The sequence below is a fragment of the Podarcis vaucheri genome, assembly GCF_965113315.1.
Source record: "Podarcis vaucheri genome assembly, chromosome: 8".
NCBI lineage: Eukaryota > Metazoa > Chordata > Lepidosauria > Squamata > Lacertidae > Podarcis > Podarcis vaucheri.
The window spans coordinates 34,970,020-34,992,005 of NC_138766.1; the positions used below are offsets into that span (position 1 = coordinate 34,970,020).

A 21,986-nucleotide genomic window follows, 5' to 3' on the forward strand; every position below is an offset into this window, starting at 1 on the left:
CAAAAGGGATCAACCTTTCCCCCCCTTCTTCTTGGAGAAAAAGCGACCGCAGGAGTCCGATTTCTGGCTAAACAGATCCTCACACAGAAACACACACCCCTCTTCTCCCGCCCCCACGCTTCATCCTTCCAACAGCCGGAGAAGGAGTTCCACGTTTCAGAGACTATAGCGAGAATCAAGTGGCTAAAACAAGAATGGCAACGACTTGCGGGGGGGGGGAGGGAGGGAGGGCTGGAAGTCACGCACATCTCCTAAGGTTTGTTTCTTGTCCATGAGTTTTGAAAGGGGTGGGGAGCAGATTGTGGGTATCTCTTTTGGGGGGCGGGGGGCGGGCTAGGGTTTCCCGGGGGTGGGAAATAATGTTTCAAACAAATCAGCAGGACTTGCAATTGCCGGGGGTGGGGAAGAATCCTAGTTTGCGTTTTTTTGGGGGGGGGATGGGGGTGTCCTCTTTCGCCTCGAGAGCAGATGGGGTTAGAGAGAGAGAGGCCCTTAGGAACTGGACTTGGCGCCCCGAGTGGGATGGAAAAGAGGGGAGACGTTAAAAAGGAACTGGAAGCTCTGCTAAGAAGATAATAATAAAGCTGAAAAGGATTTGCACGTATAAAGGAGGTGGCACCGATTTTCTTAAGTCACCTTATATTATATACAGAGAAGTCAGTATGTGTGGAATTTCAACAACGCTGAACTTTTGTTTAGAAAAAAGAAATGGAGACAGATATAGAACATACCAAGTTTCTGTAATGATGTGGTACAGGGGAAAATAGAGGGCAGTTGCTCTTTTTTTTTGCGAAAATGTGTTTTCTTGCTCAGAATCGTGATGGTGTTGGATTATTTCACTGGTGGGGTTTAATATAGCATGTTATCCTATCTTTCTGAGGTTTCTGTAAGACTGTTGAACAGTTTAAAAGAATAGTGTTAGAATAATATAAGAAGCAGATAGATGGCGCTATGTTTGATTCCTACAAAATTATCACCAGCTTTTTTCATTCTTAACTCTTTAAAGGATTCAAACGCAACTCAAATCTGTGCTGGACTTAAAAAAAATGAAATTCAGGACCAAATTTTTCCTCAGTGTCTGTATGTGTGTGCGTGCGTGTGTGTTCTCCTTTATAGCTGTAAATGAAGTCTCTTTTCTTTTCACACCCATGATCCATCCTTGAAACATTATTATTTTTCCTTGTAAATGTAATTTGATGCCATTTTATAAGTGAAGTATTTATACTGGCCAAACATTTTTTTTACCTGTATTACTTTGTCCTATTTTTTATTTTGGTAGTTTCGTTGTTACCCACACCATTTTTATGTCACCTTCACTGAAGGGCTAGAGTTTTAACTTTTAATTTTTTATATTTAAATGTAGACTTTTGACACTTTTAAAAACAAGAGAAGAGAGATGAAAACGTTTGATTATTTTCTCAGTGTATTTTTGTAAAAAATATATAAGGGGTGTAAATTGCTGTTTTGGATTTCCTGATTATAACAGGGCTGCTGGTTAATCTCTCACACACAAAAAATCAGCCCCTACTTTCCTCATGTTTACACTCCAATCTGCAGGCTTCTTAAAGAGACAGCATCCCTTGCTATTCCACTCTACTTGTGAGTTGAGAGAGAGGGATTGTATTAATTCACTGTAGGGCTAACTTCTAAGAAATAAATAAACAAACCCTCTCAAAGTAAATAGTATGTTGTACAGAAACAACTGGAGCATTTTCAAGAGAGAAAAAAGGGATCCTGTAGCTTTAACTTTTAAACCACATCTTTTGCACTTTTTTATAAGCAACAAAATAAAATAAAAAAACCGTGCCGTTTAAAAATCACTGGATCTATCTAAATGCCGATTTGAGTTCGCGACACTATGTACTGCATTTTTTCATTCTCGTATTTTGACTATTTAATCCTTTCTACTTGTCGCTAAATATAATTGTTTTAGTCTCTTATGGCATGATGATAGCATATGTATTCAGGTTTATAGCTGTTGTGTTTAAGATGAGAAAAAAAGTGAAAACATCTTTGTACATTTAAGTCTGTATTATAATAAGCAAAAAAAAGAGTGTGTGTTTATGTATGTTAATATAACATGACAGGCACTAGGACCATCTGCCTAACGAGGAGGTTGTTCCGTTAAGGGTTTTTCCTTTTCTTTCCCTTTTGTTTTTTGGTCATCCATCCTGTGCAATATGCTGTGTGGAATATCTTTGTCTAACAATCTGCCCATAACACAAAGGTGGGGGAGGGGTGGGGAGGAAGCTGGCTAATGATGCCAAGTTCACTGCCTGTCAGATTGTCAATATACTTTCTGTAAATAACCTTTTATCTTTTTTTTTCCAAAGGAAATAAAATCAGCTGGAACTGAACCCTAAAACCCTGCCGTCCTTGTTGTCATTGCCAGAGCTCTTCTTTTGTGGTTTTCTTGTACTCTTTTTTTTACATTGCCAGTGGAAAAAAATGTCTTTAACCGTTAATGCTTCTGAAATGCAAAACTGTTAATGCAGAAGCTTGGCCCTTGTCTCCCAGCTGCCCCCACACACACCTGCCCCGCCCCCCTGGAAGGATTTGGCAAGCCAGATCTTCAAGCCCTTTGTGCTGCTTTGAATGTGTGCTGCCACAGCATGCTTTCGAGGAATTTGTATGCACTAAGCAAGTGCTGATAGCATTGGGGTTTTTTCCCTGTAAGAGGAAGGGGGAGGGGAAGAGGTGCAGGGAGATGAAGGAGCTGCTGCTCACGGTAACACAGAAAGCCACTGGAGATGAAAGGCAGGGGATAAGCTTTAAAGGCCCCATCCATTTGTCCTCAACAGTCTGACCTTGCAGTGTGAAAATCCTGCCTCACCCTTTCAGTAGGCTTCTGGCTACAATTCTGCCCAGCACATTGCCTGCTGGTTCGTCTGCAGTGAAGATGGGAGAAAGCAAGCCTGTTTGGGGTCACTGCGAATTCACAGAAGGGTTTCTTTTTTTTTTTAATTATTACCAGCGAGGAACTTTTAGAATTCCACTTATTAGAGCCAGAGCACTTAGATTCCATCTCTGGCATTCGAGAAAGTAGATTTAAATGTTTTTAGCTTGGTGCACTGCCAAATAAAACAAAACACAACCACACACATGAATTACATTTGGTGGATCTTCCTTACTCTCCCCTCCCCTCCCCCTGTAATCTATTTGTGGAAAATGCAGGGAAAAGCAATTAAAACACTATAAGAGAGAGGGGAAAGTAACATACGAAAGGACAGGGAAGTGCCAACCGAAACGTTTTCCCCCTCTAACTTGGGCTGATCTTCAAGCATACTTCATTGGCTTCACTTTCTCTAATGGCCTTTTAGATAATCCTTTTAAAGCAGATATGAAATATTAGGTCAGTGGGTGAACTGTGAGTTCTGTAGCAGCTTTGAGGAGGAAGCTTAGAATTTGCATTGCAGATCAGGGTTAGGGGACACACACACACACACACACAGCTATGATCTAAAGCTTAGCAGTTAATTGTGCAGTGAATGAATTGTAGCTTACCACATCTTGGTTTTTTTTAAACCACCTGTTCAAGCTGCATTTCTAAGCACACTGGCTTGGAAACTGAATGCACCGAAAGCCATTGCACTTGACAAGCCATTGTTGAGATTGGGGCTGTTTAAGAGCATTTTCAAACAAGTGGGGGGGTTGGGGTTTTTTATTATTTAAAAAAGTTTGATCTTCATAAGGGAGAGCGTGCACACTAGATTTTAGTTACCACTTCATGAGCTTTTTAAATTTTAGATGGTGGCAGTTCATTTGGGAAACACTGGAAGTCCAGAGGAAGATATACTCTCTCACACAGAAAGGAACAAACATACATGCAAGGAGCCCATGTTGAAAAATAACTGCAGCATTCTTGTAGCCTTAGGTTGCAATTATGAATACTCTTGCTAGAGAGTAAGCCCCACTTAATTTAATGAAGCTTGCTTCCAAGTAAACTAGGATTGAGTTGACGAAGAATTACATGATGCATGAAAACACAGTAAATCCTTTTAAAGGGATCTTTCTAGAACAGGGGTTGGGAACCTCAGAACAATTTCCAAATGTGGCCTTCAGGTCGCCCTCAAGGCTGCACATGGCACTCTAGGCGTAAGTCATGCCCCTAGCACAGCCTATCCCAGTCTTTTTGCCACACTCAAATGTGCCCTTGAATTGAGATAATACCTTTTGAGGTTGGAGTGTGTGTAGAAACAAACCTTTTGAGTTTGGTGTGGCTGGAATGTAGCTTACTATACAAGGGCAAGAGTCAGAACAGTTGTTCCACCCACTGTTCCCATTGGCCTTACCCCACCCCACTTTTGCCCCAGTCACCACTGGCAAAGTTGCCTATGTGTCCCTTTGGCAGAAAAGAGTTCACCCTTTGTTTGGAGAGAAAGTGGACTGTGTGGTCCACCTGCAAACTACTGGCCTATTTCTGGTGAGCCATCTAGCATAGTGGTTCTCAAATGCTTGGAATTCCTTGGGGGTCTCATATGGTTACTTAAATCTTTCTTTTCCCCAGGAAAGGAAAGCACATTTAGGACATACGGTAATGCTGTGAATTAGCATTTTGCCTTCACTAATGGACACAGATTTATATTTAGTAATTTGCTGTATGGAAGGAAACATTCCTTTCTTTCTACAGTCAACTCCACCCATGAAACACTTAAAAGCACACAGCTGACAAATGGTACCCAACAAAAGCAATATATGAAACTTGGCCGAATTGCATGTAATGAAAATCCATGATGCAGGCTAGCTGACAAAATGTGTCGGGTGAAAGCTATGCACGCACGGCTGACAAAATGCAATAAATTAAAACTATATGTAATACAGCAGGGTGGTGCCAATTTAAAAGGGGGAAAAACACATTCCCCTTCTGGGTTAAATATGAAGGAAATTAAAGTAATGTTTCTCCAGCACTGGTGTAATGATCAAAACTAGGGCTGTGGACCTTATCAGCCAGGACCTTATCAGCCCACCTGACAATCTGGCCGTGATTAAACTGGCCTTGATCTCTGGCAGGAAAATAAATGGAGTGCAGAGCCAAGTACACATATTCTTGACATTGCTACAATCTTTCCTTGGGCCTCTTGAAAGCTCACGGGCTACAGTTTGAGAACCTCTGATATTCCACCTACTAGCTTCTGGAATTCTTGCAAAGAAAGCCAAGGAACTAGAAATGTGACCCAGGAAATCACTCTTAAGTTCTTCAGCGAGAATTTACACTCAAGAATCATTTAGCACACACCAGTTATTCCTTAATTGATAGGTCCTTGGTATGCATGCTTTTCTTTGTAAATGTAAATGACATTTGGTAGATCACAATATTAATTTAATAATGTTACTTTTTATATTTCTATACAAGGATTCTAACAAAAATAAAGTCAAATCAGGCAAGGCTGGATGCAATACTCCCAAAGGCTGGTATATTTCTTTCATTAAGCTCCACATAATAGCTACCAGGGTAGGTCCCATCTACAGAAAGTAATAGATAAATGATACAGTAACAATTATTTTGTGCAGCTGTGTTCTGCATATTTTAAAACTGGATTCCTGGTGCAATATAGATGGACTGACACTTGGGATACAAGACCTTGTGTTTATCAAATTCATGTTACTGTTAGAAGCCCAAGAAGAGCCAACATACAAGGACAGTATAATATGCCTTTATTAGGAGAAACCACATGCAGCATGTGAGCTTTTGACTTCCAGCAAAAAATTTTAGTCCCAACTGTTTAAACAAATTGAGAAACAGGGAAATGTTAGATTGAGGATCTGATTTCAATGATCTACAACTTATTTCACTTGCTAGCTTTCCATGGCCTAGAAATTATTTTATATGGGGGAGTATTCAAGCCCTCCCCTGCAAGCCTACTATCGAATGTAGCAGTACAGTTCAGATTGGTTACATAAGATCAGACCAAAGTCCTCTGGTTGTTACAGATTTCTAAGGGAATCCTGGAAGCAGTAGATGAATGCAACAATCTACAGTGGTACCTTGGGTTAAGAACTTAATTCATTCTGGACTTCCGGGGTTGGCGCGATCTGGGAATGGCGGATTCCCTCCGAGCTCCGGAGGGAATCGGCTCAGCGGGGGACGGGTCTTTGCCGTGCCGGCGACACGGGGACCCTTAAAACCGCAGGCACGAAAGCCTGCGGACTGAAGACTCGGTGGGTGCCTTAAGCGCCCCCCCTGATTCGCAAAGAGCCTTTTTAAAGGCTGCGGAGGGGATACGGGGGGTGGCGTGGCACCGAGAGTCCATCGCTACCTCTGCTGAGCGAAGCCGCGAGCCATGACCGGAGAGCGCTGACTTCCTTCCTTGAAATTCGGCTGGGAAAAAGAACCCGTGAGTTAATTGAATTTGGATTCTAAGAATTTTACCTATTGAATTTGAGACGATCGGGGGATGTGTTAAAAGGAAGTCCGCACCCCCCCCTTGCAGACGATCCAGAGCAACGATAAAAGAACTAAGCTGGAGTGCCTACCCTGTAAAGGGTGAGTTTAAAAAGACAGTAACTTCCAAGATTTGGAAAAGATTTTTTTTTTGAGCAGGAGAGAGGAGTGTTGGAAGGGGTATATTTCTGTTGTAAGCAACCCCCCCCTCCCGGGCCCGGGAGTGTCCTACTTTGGAGCTGGTATAAGAAGAGCAGAGTTTGACAGCTGTCAAAGCTGTCAAACGGACTGTTAATAGTAGAAAAATTGCTACTTAAGACCCCTCTGGATTAAAAGGAGTTACAATTGAACTAAAATTGTTGGAAACAAAGAATCAATAATAAGACAGAGGACTGTTGGAGAAAAGAACACTAAGTAACCAGATTCCCTCTAGGGGGAAATCTGTGGAATTACAATGGCTGTGGATGGAAAGATACTGGGAGAAATCGAAAGGATGTTTTATTTGGTTGGAATCTTACAGGAACAGACTACGGCTATGAGTGAACAATTGATGACCTTGAATCCTGAAACAAGTAGTTCTGTTCAATGTAATGAGAACCTGGCTGAGAAAGAATCCACAGCTGAGCCGGAAATGATAACCAAAGAAGAGGAGAAGACAAAACAAGAAAGAGAAGAACTGAAATGGGAAAATATTGTCCAGAAGCTGACATCTGTGGAATATAAACAAGGAGACTATTGGACTGAACCTACTACAAATCTACGAAAGATCCAGAAGATGAAAGTGGAGGCCCTGGGAATTTATGAAATCAAGGAATTTAAAATAAAGAAATATAATTGGGGCCTCCACAGAGACTCTGACTTTGATTATGTTCAAAATTCATGCCTTGTGGAAATTCCTCAGCAGTTGCTTGAAAATATGGGAAGAGATTTTGGACTGACTGTGAAAGAACTCTTTCGAGACGTGAAGACCGACATAAAGGATTGCCAACTAGGCCGGCGGAGAGGGACTGAAAGAGATTTGAGAGCCTCGGACGTAAGGAATCCGGGCTAATAATTGCTATTTTGGACATGTTTTCGGAAGGGACACAAACCGGGGAAGGGAGGGAGGGAAGAATCTAGTTTCAACAACACTTAAGACTATGGGATTTAGCTAACAAGATTATTATTTAAGACAAAATGGGAAATCGTTGGAAGGGAACTGAGGTCCAACTTAGAATAAATTTAATTTTGCTTTTTTATATATATAAAGGACTAATATTAAGATGGATAAGGAAATGCCAATTTGCTGATACAAATTTGGGAATAGGGATGCAAGGGAGGGGGTGGGGGGAAGTCAATGACCAGGGTTAGAAAATAAGTTTTTTCTGGAAACTATATATGTTTGTTGTTTTACTTTTCTGTTTGTTTGTTTTTATGTTTTTTGTGTTTTTGTCTTTGTCTATATAAAATGTGAAAACCCAATAAAAATTTTATAAAAAAAAAAAAAGAACTTAATTCATTCTGGAGGTACGTTCTTAACCTGAAACTGTTCTTAACCCGAGACACCACTTTAGCTAATGGGGCCTCCTGCTGCCACCGTGCCGCCGGAGCACGATTTCTGTTCTCATCCTGAAGCAAAGTTCTTAACCCAAGGTACTATTTCTGGGTTAGCGGAGTCTGTAACCTGAAGCGTATGTAACCCAAGGTACCACTGTACTGCGATCAGTTTGCCTTCCTGCTGTCTAAGCCACCTTCTGAGTTAGTGACATAGAATGGCAGGGGCCACATCACAGACTTACATGCTTCTAAACATATGGAGACAGGAAGGAAGAGAGGAGCAATTGGTCTCCTGACAGGAAGGAAGTGAAGGCTGCATACTGGACTTTTATGTTGTATATTAAAACTTGCAAAGGGGCCTAGATGCCCCTCACTGGCCCAACCTAGCTTTATTACTATTGACTTCCTGTAGTGCTCCTGTATGCTTTTTGGAGGTGAGCAACTTTATGGTGAATGGGAGCCAAATTTGGGAGCCCATCAGTGGTGGCTGTCTGCCATTTAAAGATGCTCCAATGTATTGCCATGGCTCATAAAGCTATAATATATATTACCCCATTGCTCTCAACCAATAGTCATAACGGCTGGATTCACACAAGCCTCATTCTACAGAACATGCTTAGAAATCTTTGCTGGGAGGTTTAAAAGTACATTCAACTGAATGCACTTAGAAATCTTATGCAGACCTTCATGCTGAACACGCAAAGGTCTATAAAGAAGCCTATATGATGAGGGATGTTAGGAACAGGCCCTAGAAAAACCCTGTCCTGCCGCCATTTTGAGCTCGTGTGCATACAGACAGGGCCTGAATGGGACTATATTGAACCTGCCTTCTGGTATTTTTAGACCTCTTTTCTCTCCCAATGTGGAAATGAGAGAAATGTTAATAGAAAACAGGGAGGGGAAATAGGATTTTAACTTAGGTGTAACTGGGCAGCAGCATATTTACAACTCCTTGAAACAAGAATAACCAAATAAATTCCTGCCTTTAGCATTCAGTTTGAAGCTGGAAGTTCCCTCTTCAAACAATGAGATTGTTACTGAGGGGGAAATCTAGAGACATCACCCATGTGGGGTAATTAATCAAATACTTTTCTAAATCCCTACATCCAAAACATGGAGCTAAACACATGCTCCAGTAAGAAAGCCTTAGAAGAGTTTAAAAGTCACAAAACGTGTAGTGACTGAAGCATTTGGAATATAGGCTGAACAGGCCACACTTTAATAAGTTTAAATGCTTTACTTACAAAACTTCCAAAGGTCAGATTCATGTGTTATTCCATGCAGCAGCAAAAACACATGGGGGTGTGTGGAATGAGCTTGTGATCTGGGCTTGAAACGGTCAAGCCCAGACATGTTGCCTGGTCAACTTCACACAGTGGAAGAGAGTGAACAAAGAAAGCTTCACCTCCTTCTTCACCAGAGGTGAGGGTGCATGACCTAGGTGAGTCTAGAAATACAATTCTGTGGTCTTAACCCCTTCATGCATTAACTAGCCCTAAGCTTACTAGTTATATTTGACTGCAATTTCCCACAATTACGTCCTCAGCATTTCATAGGTTCTAGATGCTTATATCCTCTGGAAGTGTTTTGGATTTTTAATGTTACCAAGAACTAATAATTACAAACTTAAAACAGTTTTTGCATAGCAAGGGAGGCTATGTAAACCATTACCTTGTTGTTGTTTTGTTTTGTTTTAATTCGTTCACTGATGTTGGAACTCCTGACAATTATTTTAACAAAATTTGGATTGGATAGCAGCTTTGGGAGGTGTGTCTTTAAAGTTTTCCCAAGCTATTTTTTTCCAAACCTTTGTCCTCCCTCCCCTAACCCCCTGCCCTGTTGTTTTCCATTGAAGGAAAAATTAAAGGTACATATATCATGCCTACAGTTTCTCCCATAATTGGATGAACAGCAGATAGAGAGTGCAGTAATTTATGTAGAAGAAAAGCCATGGAAGGGAAGGGTTAAAGCACTGCCTTCCCCAGCACCACTTTGTATGTGTGTGCACGTGTGTGTGCATGCACACTTCAGAATTAAAATAAATGCCATGAGATCCAATCATGGTGATAGAACTTCTGCATTAACTACAATAATGACTTGTTCATTGCTGAGCCTGTTACCTGAAGTTTGGGGACTTGTTAGGCAGTACACTCATGTATACTATAATACATGTGGTGGATTACATGGGTGAACATTTCAGCTTATATCATTTGCAAAATAGGAACAGAGCAGGTTCATTAATTATACTTACCAAGGCCCCTTTAAATTCATTATCAGCCCCAATAAGGGATGCTAGTTTTTGTATTATTATTTGCATCAAGTTGCCTGGCATAACTACCGCACATTGGGAATGGAAGAGTGTGCAGAACAAGAAAAGGAACAGAAATGGGCTGAAAATGCAGTACCGCATGTGAAGTCATTCGCTTGGGACTAATAAGGTTGTCTTTGGCTATCTCCTGCAGAAGACTTGTCAGCTTGAAATTACAGGGGAAGAAAATGACCTTAAGGTCTTGATCCATCAAAAATGTCTGTGAGCTGCCAATATAATGTACTTGCAGAACAGGCAGACAGCATAATTCTTGGGTTCTCAAAATGAAGCATTCCTAGTACTTGCGATGGGCAATTTAAAATAATGTACAATGGAATGAACGGTTGGGTAGGGTACACATGAAATATGGATGTTTCATGGTATAAAAGGGGTAAGTAAAATGTGTGTATCTACAAAAACAGTGAGCTACCAATGATTCAGTGGTTTTCCTATTCTGTAATCAATTTTGTGAAGAAAATCAGGGTTGGTTTAGTTTAGTTAAAAGAAGTGGATGGAAAATGAGAGTGGTGACAGCTGGGTTCAGGGAGGTAAAAGAAGTCTATCTGGAGGATGATTTGGGTTCCAAAAGGAACAACTATAGATAAATTGTGCATTATTAAATGTAGGCCGAGAAATTACAAGGATCCCTCCCACACACTCCCATGTTCTCAGACCAGTTGCGATGGGCTGGACTTGGAGCACAGCTCCTGCATCTGGAGACCTGTCACCTGGACATGTGTCAGGGCCCAGCGGAGCCCCAGAGATGCTGTTGAGTGTGGTGCTGACACGGCTTCATCATCTGCCTGGCACCCACTTGCTACCATGGCTGCTTATTCATTAATCAGCACCTGACCCCTTTTTCTAATGATAGCCCAGTGGGTGTTCTCCAGACAGTGGCTTTCAACTCCCAGGAGAGCAGCACCACCTCTGTTACCATTCGTGTGTTGTTTGGGACTACAGTTATCTGTGTGAGGGGGAGGGTGCACTATTTTTTTATTTATTACTAGTATTTTCCTTTTGAAATTTTGCATGTGCCCCTTAGAAATCTGTGCTGGGGGCAATGACCCCCTGCCCTCACACATTACGCCACAGCTTTGCCCTCCTCTAGAGTTTTACATTTAAATCTTTTGTTTGTACAGTTTTCCCCTTTTCTCCATATTGAATTTTATAGATAGTATTGTGTGTGACCATCTTTTAGTATGAGTTCTATTATTCTCAAGTAGAAATACTTAAAAATAAATAAATAGGTTGTTACATTGTGGGTTTGTCTTTTTTTAAAAAAAGAAAAAGTTAAGTAAAAATGTTCAGCAAGTTGTTAATTGAGAAAGTTTAATAACAATAATAAATTTTTATTTATTTATACCCCACCCTCCCCTGGCCAAAACCGGGCTCTTTGAAGAGAGTCTGATGTGGAAAGGAACTGGTAGGAAGACCAAGGTAAGATTTGCTGAATAAAATAGCCATTGCATCTCAGCAATGTTTTTCAGGGTACCAGCCATTAAACTATTGATCATTCTACTCAAGATCAACACTTGAGAATAATGTCTTATCATCAGTGGTGCAGTTAGGTAATTTACCATCCCCATTTAATAGTCTTATACGCTCCACTCTTAAGATGGTCATGTGCATGATTTCATTTGTGAAGCACACAATTCACATCCCCCTCAATTCCATGCATTAAAACTACTTCTACATTCCAGCATGTTAGAGCAAAAACAAACATGCCAACACTTAAAAAATAATAATATTCTGAGCATATGAGGTTTAGCATTTTAAAAACTTACTTAAAGCATAGTGTCATGACTACAGGAATAAAATGGTGTTTTCATCTGCTACCTTAATGCTAAACATATTTACTTGGGAAAAAGCACTGTTTTGTTGCAGAAAACAACAGGTTTTAAATGTAAAAATAATAAAAAGAGCACCTGTAACCAGGCACATACCTGGCCAGTTGCCCTGACTATAACATTGTGGTTTTTATTTTTATTTTTTTTAATAAGAATAAACAATGAAACAACCAATGTCAGCCTTGGTGGGCCCCAGGACACCCTTGCCAATGTAGGTGTTGACATCTGGGACTGTTTGCAGCTTCCATGACTAACTGCTGACCTCTGGATGCTTGTTTTTGGGATGGGTCTGTACTGTGGGGCTCTGAACTTTAGCTCTGAGGTTGTCAGAGCTGCACCGCTGCTTATCTTTAGCTAATCAGAACATGTCGGAACAATGAACTGCCCCAAAAATTCGGAAAATCTTTAATCCTTTAAACTTTGGTAACTCTGGTCAATTCCAACCAACCTGTCTAATAAGCATTTAGTCCGATTTGTGGGATGATTAGACAATGTTGCACCCAGCAGATGTTAGTCTACACTTTCCAGAACAGTTTCCCATCACTTTTGGGAAGCCGTATTGTTTTACAAGAGCTCAAAATCAGCTTTAACTGAGCAGCCTGACTTTACTGGGATGTGACAGAATTCCACCCGAAAATAGTGAGTCTAGAAGTGCCCCCCTAAGCATGAAAAGTCCTTAGATATCCTTATCGTCTAAATTAATTAGCATGGGTGCAACATTTGCTATCAAAGCAAGTGGCAGAGGATCACAGCCTAAGTCATTATTTGACCACTGCTGAACTGCAGGTTGATGTATCTCCCATAGTAGGAAAAAAGCTAAGCTCACATAGACATTTCCAGCACTTGGACTTTCAAAACAAACACAGCACCGACTTGCTGAGGTGGCATCTCTAGGCAAAAGAAGAAGAAGAAGAATTCCCAGCACAACATATGTTGTTTCACTTACTGGCACATTTATCTTGATTGTTATATCTGCACTTGTAGATTGGTCTAATGATTTAATTCCTATCTTAAAACATAATTTCAGAAGCGGCATTGGTAGAAGACAGAAGCTGTTGATTGGAAGTAAAGAAATGGGATGCAAAGCGCTGAATCCCATGTTTATGATAATATGGACTAAACAATCGCCATGAAGGGATACAATTCTGGGGATTGAGTTCTTTGTTTTAACATGTGTTTTTAAAAATTGCAAGATTCATCACATATACTAGTTTTAGAAACCTTTTATCAATCAATTCATAGAATCATAGGATTATAGAGTTTGAAGGGACGCTGAGAGACATCTAGTCTAACCCCACAGCCTGCCCACAGCCATCCTTGGATGGGTTCGAAGCACCAACCTTCTGGTTAATAGCCAGATGCACTGACCCATTGCACTGCATATCTAGCAAGTCCTTCCATACTCCGCTTTACTATTGATGGGTTTGCCACCCTGGGCTCCTTTGGGAAGAAGAGTGGGGTATAAATTGAGGGTTGTAGCCACTGCTTGGAATACTCAAGAGTAGATCCACTGAAATTAATGAACAATACAGAAGAAGGAGGAAGAAGAGTTTGGATTTGATATCCCGCCTTTCACTCCCTTTAAGGAGTCTCAAAGCGGCTAACATTCTCCTTTCCCTTCCTTCCCCACAACAAACACTCTGTGAGGTGAGTGGGGCTGAGAGACTTCAAAGAAGTGTGACTAGCCCAAGGTCACCCAGCAGCTGCATGTGGAGGAGCGGAGACACGAACCCGGTTCCCCAGATTACGAGACTACCGCTCTTAACCACTACACCACACTGGCTGGGGTCATTAATTTCAATGGGTAAAACTTAGTTGGAGACAACCTTAAATGCAATAATGAAGTATGGGTAGGAAAGTATAACCCATGGAGACATGAACGGGTCATGATCCAATATGCAATTGTGCCTAGCCTGTGTGTGTGCAGCTTGGTCAGATCTGCTGTCACTCTCTATAGTCATGGGATCTGAGGCCTCTTTGTCATTGGCTGTTCTCCCTCCCCCAGCAGTAGTGTCAGGGCAGGACTTTGAGGCAGACATCCAGGGTCCTGCTCAGCAGAATGAGCAGGAGGGCCTCCCAATGGAGAGGAACTTTGAAGGAAGTGATGTACCATGGTACCACGAGTTACAGACTCTTCAGGTTACAGACTCCACTAATCATAGAATCATAGAGTTGGAAGAGACCACAAGGGCCATCAAGTCCAACCTCCTGCCAAGCAGGAGACAGAAATAGTACCTCGGGTTAAGAACTTTGCTTCAGGATGAGAACAGAAATCGTGTGGTGGTGGTGCAGTGGCAGCGGGAGGCCCCATTAGCTAAAGTGGTACCTCAGGTTAAGAACAGTTTCAGGTTAAGCATGGACCTCCAGAACGAATTAAGTTCTTAACCCAAGGTACCACTGTAATGCAAATATTGCCATAAACTCATTAAGCCCAATGTAACCCTAAGAACAACTAAAGAACGCAAGAGTCTGCTGGAACCGGAAAATGGCCCATTTTTCTCTCACAGGGGCCCTCAAGACGCCTATGGTACCCACACTATTACCTAACTTCAGTACTGTTTTCTAGCTAGCTTGAATATTTACAGCTAGCATCAATATTACTAGCCAACTCTATGGTAGGAAGAATGGCTGGGGAAACCCAGCCAGATGTGCAGGGTATAACTATTATTATTATTATTATTATATCTGTGAGCTACAAGCATTCATCTGCGTGGAGGCTTAGTGGCTGAAGAAATTGGCAGGATATATCTGCTGTGGCCTGGCCTAGCTTGGCTGTGCATGGAACTGCTTGACTTATTACACTTTGAAAAGCTAGCAAAAGAGCTTTGATTTCCTTTTGTCCTGCTCCAAGTCAGGAAAGATGCTGGAGATGCAAGGCTGAAGAGCTAACATGCACTTGTTGCAGACAGGCACTGAGGGTTTTTATAGACAACTTTATTCCCCCTCCTCCTGAACTGAGCCAATGAACAGGAGGCCTTTGGCTTTTCACTGAACATTGCGTTGCTGGTACTGAGCTTTGAGCTGGGACATTGATCGCCACTGCTCCTTTGATCCTCTGAGGCTTGGGATGGGTGTGCTGAAAAGGGGAGTAGGTTCCAGGTATTGGAACCCCCTTGAGAAAGTGGTGTCCACATGTGCCTCAGAAGGGTCAACCACAGCTTCTGGCTCCCTCTTCTCTTCAGAGAATGTCTCATCAAGACCGAGGTCTGGGGTCTAACAACCCTGAAGACAGAGCAAACTGTTTGGCTGATCTTGGGGAAGTTTGCATAGAATAAGAATGGGAGGGGGGCATACACGCCACCAGCTGAGTTTTCTAATGTTATTTCCACTTTATTAGAGGATCATATACAGGTTACCTCAGGTTACATATGCTTCAGGTTACATACGCTTCAGGTTACAGACTCCACTAACCCGGAAATAGTGCTTCAGGTTAAGAACTTTGCTTCAGGGTGAGAACAGAAATTGTGCTCTGGCGGTGCACCAGCAGCAGGAGGACCCATTAGCTAAAGTGGTGCTTCAGGTTAAGAACAGTTTCAGGTTAAGAACAGACCTCCAGAGCGAACTTAGTACTTAACCCGAGGTACCCTTGTATTGCTTTATCATTGGTTCCCAGGGCAGTTTACAAGGGATTGAAATTATGGCAAAAACAAATTTAGAACAATACCATTAAAACAATAGTTTTTTTGGGGAGCAGTTAGAAGGGGGGGAGGAGAAATATAAAGCAGGATGGAAGTACCGTATTTTTCATTCTATAAGACGCACTTCCCCCTCCTAAAAAGTAAGGGGAGATGTTTGTGCGTCTTATGGAGCGAATGCAGGATGCGCAGCTATCCCTGAAGCCAGGAGAGCGAGAGGGATTGGTGCGCACTGATCCCTCTCGCTCTCCTGGCTTCAGGGATAGCCACGCAAAGCCTACTGAGTGCATTTCTCCTCCTGCTTTGCTGGAGAGGCGCTGTGCAGAGAGGGAGAGAATTTTTTTTATTTCTTGTTCTCTAAAACTAGGTGTGTCTTATGATCGGGTGCGTCTTATAGAGTGAAAAATATGGTAACTGGCAGAGGTAAAAGAGGTGTGATTAAGAAGCCTGGTTAAAATAATATAGATCTTCACCTTGTGCTAAAATGACATTGATGCAAGTGCTGGGTGAGACACCACCATCGAGAAGGCTGCACCTCCAATGGCAGGAACACACTAAGGAAGGCCTCTGTTGAAGGCACATATGTGGAAAAGCAATCCTTCTGGCACCTCAGGCTGATGGCATCTGAGAGTGTACAGAGTTCCTGTTCTTCTACAGCAGGTAAGTCTCTAACATCTAACATCTAACATCAAAGGGCCTAAGCATAATGTATTTCCAAGGAATGCTTCCCTTGTCTGTCCTAGCTTGACTGCCTAGGGTGGCAGCAGCCTGCGGTTATAATTAAAAGGCTTTACTCGACTGAAGGGCTTTGGGTTCTGCTTTGAGCAGAACATTTCACCTACCTGGTAGAACTGGAAAACCAAGTCCAAAACACATTCTCACTAAGAACATGCTGCAAAATTGTATTTATTATATGTCCTCCTTGTAAAAAAAAAAAGGTAAAGGACCCCTGGATTGCTAAGTCCAGTCAAAGGTGACTATGGGGTGTGGAGCTCATCTTGCTTTCAGGCCATCAGGTTTCCAGGTCATATGGCCAGCATGACTAAACCACTTCTGGTGCAAGTGTGATGGAAACCAGAGTGCACAGAAACACCGTTTACCTTCCCACAGTAGCAGTACCTATTTATCTACTTGCACTGGTGTGCTTTCAAACTGCTAGGTTGGCAGAAGCTGGGACAGAGCAACAGGAGCTCACCCCGTCGTGCGGATTCCAACTGCTGACCTTCTGGTCCTCCTTGTATCCCAGGTCTATTAAGATGGATGGCCACAAGGGACAGTTCTAACTCTATGGTGGTCCCATGGCTATAGAATTTTCTTATATTTTTCAACTGGCCTTCAGAGCATGGTGTAAATTAGCTGGGTGATAGTATGGTTGAACTATGCTTTCCCACCAGCTCTATGGGATATTGCTGAGTTGTAGTTTTAAGTTTTATAAATTTGTATTGTTGTTCTTTTAACTTACTATTGTTTTTAGTTGTAAACTGCTTTGGATAGTCAGATGCCCAGAAAAGCAGTATCAACTATTTTAACAACGTTTTAAAGAAATAAAAGAATTAAAGGTAGTAAAATGTGTTATTTTTTCACATCCAGAAAATTGCAACTTCTGCACTTTGAAGATGGGAGCTCCTCAATCCTCAAAATGGCTCACTTACAATATTTTCTGTGTCTGCAGCCTCCAATCCTGGCAAGTGGCCAAGAGGACAAAATCTCAGCTGACTGGAAACCTTAAGAATTAGTAGTGGAAAGATCCTGATGTGCAAGGATAATTTGTAATCTTGTAGAAATATATCTCCTTGGGCCTCCTGAAGCTCACAAGGGAAAAATATACATGTAGCATTATCTAATTGTAGCTGAATGTGAGCTACATGATGGGAGGGTCTGGGCTGAAGTGAAACAAAGTGATAAATGAATTTCTGTGGTTGAGAGATATTAGATTGGGATGGCAAGACGGGAACGAAAAATGACTTTATTAAGTCTTCTGTTGCTATTTTACAGCCCTTCTGGGTCCCATCTAAAGTGCACGTCTTCATCTGATAGTAAAAGACAACTTTTTTCACCACGATTTGAACACTATGATATCCCTTTTAAAAATGTCCCAGCAAGTCACAGGAAAGTATTTTTGCATTGTTTCCAGTGTTATGTGTAGGACTACTAGATCAACACCTGTAACCTTCAGTTCTATGAAGCTTGAAACAACAAATAGCAATAAACTTCTTTTAATTTGTGATACACTTTTATTCCTATATGCTGTTTTTCCTAAAATTAAAGAGAGCTGTGTTAGAAAATATCCTTTTGAATGGGATATAATTTCTTTAAAATAAATAAATGGTTGACTGGTTAAATAGGAATCACCCCTAGGTCAACAGACAGAGAAGTATTTGCAAAAGGTTCACGTCAATTTTTTTAAAAACCTGCTTTTAAACCTGTGTGTGGACAGGCGGTCTAGTAAAAGGACTGTAAATGGATTGGACTTATTTGAAAGTCGGGTTAAAGCCTGTTTCTACAGCCACCATGCAGTCATTAAAAAATTAAGGAATTTTTTTTTTGGGGGGTGCTATTCAACTAACTTCTTCGGCTAGATTACTGCAATATGATTCTCTTCTCCCCACGTCTCATACAAGACATGCTAGATACAAGGGCAGCCCCATAGTAGTGAACAGTAGTAAAGTATTGAGGTTACCAATACATGGACCACTGTAGTCAGACTACCTTGGTCCAGGAATGGTCACAGCTGGAATATCAGGCAAAGATAATAGAAGGCACACCTAGTCACAGAGGTCACTTGGGACATTTTTGATAAAGATGGACCACTACCCTCAAACTCCTTCAGATTAAGTGCAAACCTAGGTAACCAGAACAGGTAATTGGGCTAACTCTTGTGCATGGGAACCTCTCTCCCAGAAAGCCTCTGTCTTTGCAGGACACAGCTCAGTTTATTCTTGTCCCGTCCACCACTGCACCCGGGGCTTGCACAGCCTCATCTGACTCAGATGCAATGGAGAAACAGAGATGGGCATCATGACACCTTGCTCCAGAACACCTAATGACCACTCCCTGCAACTTCATGTAGATAAAACAGTGAACTGTAAACATCAGGGGGCTTAAGGGAACTCTCCCAAATGCATGTCTCCGGACATGACCCTGCAGGTAGGAAGACAACCACCATACCATAGTGCCACTGACGCCCATCCCACAAGGTCAGGATTCCACAATTTTCAGGATGTCTTGGATGTTGTGGAAGAGTTGAGTCTCGCAAGGTGGGTACTAATCCAAGTCAGACACCAGATATATAAAATCATACTTTCAGATTCAGTGTTTAGCGTCCATTACACACCACCAACACCCAGTTCCATTCTCAGAAGTCACTGACATGAATTACGGCTTTCTCACTGAAACAGGATGTATTCCTAGCTACATTTCCAAGCAGCAGTAGTTTGCTTGCATATTCTATTCCGTGGTGTTCACATTGCTATGGCTGTAGGGAGCGTTCCTATGAGTCGGCGCCTCCTTTTTCAAGCAACCCAGAGAAGACAGCAGCAAATAGCCACTGGGTTTTTAAGCAGCAGAATCAAGAGAACTGTAGAGTTGGAAGGAACTGCAAGGGTTATCTAGTCCAACCCCCATAAAATGCAATAATATCTCGCCCAATGTGGGGCTCAAACCAATGGGAGTAAGAGTCTCATGGTCTAGAGACTGATTTACCCCTGATATGAGGTGAGGGTGATCATTTGAAGGAGGGGTGCTTCTTACAATCAGGGTTGACCAGTAGAGACTGGTTCATTAGGGGGCTTGAGGCACTGCCCCACTGCTCCCAGTTTGCTATCACCCAGCCCCCACCTGCCTGCTTTCATACTTATCACCAATCTGGGGATGGCAATGGCTTTCAGCGTCCTCCTCCTCAGTTTCAGTGTTGCTTCCTCCCAGTGAGGTGGGGGGAAGTAGAATTAGCTGCCTCTTCCTGTCATGGCCGATGGCTCTGCCTACTCTTGGTCTCCCAGCCTTCTGCTCTGCCAGTCTCAGTAGGTACCAACCACCATTGGAACTGAAGCAGGTATACAACCCTCTTCAATAAGGCTGCCCACCTCAGTTCTGCTCAAGCCCTCTGCTACCCTGTACCTCTCTTCACAGTAAATCCAGCCTCCCCAGAAGAAGGAATTGTAGGCAGGGTTTTTTTCCCCAGCTGGAACTTGCTGGACCTCAGTTCCGGCACCTCTCAGGTGGGCGTTATTGCCATTATAAGGGTGAGTTCTGGCACCTTTTTTTCTAGAAAAATAGCACTGAATGTAGGTCTAGATGGATTGCATCAATTGGACTGACCCAACATTTCTTGGGAGAAAAGCAATGACAAACCTAGACAGCATCCTAAAAAGCAGAGACATCACCTTGCCAACAAAGGTCCGTATAGTAAAAGCTATGGTTTTCCCAGTAGTGATGTATGGAAGTGAGAGCTGGACCATAAAGAAGGCTGATCGCCAAAGAATTGATGCATTTGAATTATGGTGCTGGAGGAGACTCTTGAGAGTCCCATGGACTGCAAGAAGATCAAACCTCTCCATTCTGAAGGAAATCAGCCCTGAGTGCTCACAGGAAGGACAAATCCTGAAGCTGAGGCTCCAATACTTTGGGCACCTCATGAGAAGAGAAGACTGGAAAATACCCTGATATTGGGAAAGATGGAGGGCACAAGGAGAAGGGGACGACAGAGGACGAGATGGTTGGATAGCTACCAGCATGAGTTTGACCAAACTGCGGGAGGCAGTGGAAGACAGAAATGCCTGGCGTGCTCTGATCCATGGGGTCACGAAGAGTCGGACATGACTAAATGACTAAACAACAACAACATTTCTTTTGAATTGTTGAATTCCTGCCACAACAGTTCTGCCACAACAGTTTTTGAACTTAGCCGGGTGTGCTGAACGGACCCACTTGATTCTGAGGCCAAACATTCTATGGCTTTCTGACCTCTCCTGCTATCTACATACAGGTAGGAGGTTCACTCAGAAGCACTTCCAGGGGTGAAGTGCCATGGGAATGAATCCACACAACTTGGAATCCTTTCCTCAAGGTCAGAATAGTGACACAATAGAAGGAGGTTTTGTTGTTACCAGTGGTGGTGGAATAGACCATGCCAGTTTCAGATTGTGGACAGCGGAAGGGATATCATTTTCGAATATCCCTTTTTACTACATAAGTTGTTTGTGTTTGTTTTTTTTAAAAAAAACTATTTACAAGTAACAAATTTGCTGCCTGCCCTAAAAAAAGTTCCTCTCTAATGCGCTAAATGTTTTGATTTCAGGTTTGTTCCTTTTTGTTTTAAATTGGCGCTCTCTCACCTGCAGTCTAAAGTGGTGCAGTCACTTCTACTGCCCAATTTCCCTGCAGGTGTAGACCGGCAAGGTAGGTAAAGCGACCTGGGGACGTTGTAGGGAACCAACTCAGAATTAAGCTTGTTTGTTTGTTTTAAAGAGCATATTGGCGCGGCCTTGGTGGAAGTTAGCCGTGGGGACTGGAGGAGAAGTGCCGCGGAGCTTTCCGGGCGCTGCTTGCTCGGGCAGGCGCTGTTCTGTAAGGGGGCCTAAAGGGAGACCCGGCCGCGACTCGTTGCTCAAGAACAAGGCGCGGTCGGAACTCGGAACATCTTCAACTTTTTGCGCACGTGCGCACAAAGGGATTATTTGGCGCCGCGACGCGCTCAGCATTTTCTCCCCCTCCTCCTTGGGGTTAACAACGCCTTTCCTCGTGGTATCCAAAACAAAGCGCGCGCAGGCCATTGGAAAGAGAGGAAGAATTTGTGGACTTTCTCCAACTTCCAGGCTCGCTATGACCCACATCCCCTTCCCCCACCCCGCTTTAGTATTAGTTTTTAAAGATCGAAATCGTACAGCATGGCATGGAGGATGGCACAATGCAATAGCGGCGGCTCGGGGGGCGGGGGCTGGTGCCTTAATTTTTCCTTTTGTGTTCTTTTCATGTCTCCGCAACTAGGCACCCGACTTGGGCAAAAGTTGCAGAAGCGGGATCGATGTGAGAAAAAAGTTAAGCGCAAAGCAAGCCGAGCTCTTGGCTGCGCCTTTGTTTGGTGCCGGGGGACGCGAGGAGCGGGCGGGCAGCCGAGGGGGAGCCACTTAGCTCAGATAGACGGACCCGCCGCAATTGCATTGTTTTCTCCTCCTCCTCCCCCCGCCGCCCCGTCCAACCGTTTGGAAGAGGAAGGAGGAGAAAGCGGAAGGGGTTATCCTTCTGTCTCCTAAGGTGAGTTGCGTTTCTCTTTTGTGGAG

At 42.8% G+C, this 21,986-nt stretch overlaps 1 protein-coding gene across 2 annotated transcripts in view; it reads left to right on the plus strand.

Annotated features, from left to right (window-relative positions):
- LOC309539168 (uncharacterized protein) overlaps positions 1-21,986 on the plus strand; it is a 389,363-nt gene that overhangs the window by 27,319 nt on the left and 340,058 nt on the right. The window contains exon 1 of one of the 2 annotated variants that reach the window (XR_014222709.1): positions 21,320-21,960. The exons of the other annotated variant lie outside the window; for it this stretch is intronic. The gene's annotated coding sequence lies outside the window, so the exon portion shown is untranslated. Of the gene's footprint in view, positions 1-21,319; positions 21,961-21,986 lie in introns of those variants that run through there. 2 annotated transcript variants of the gene reach the window in all.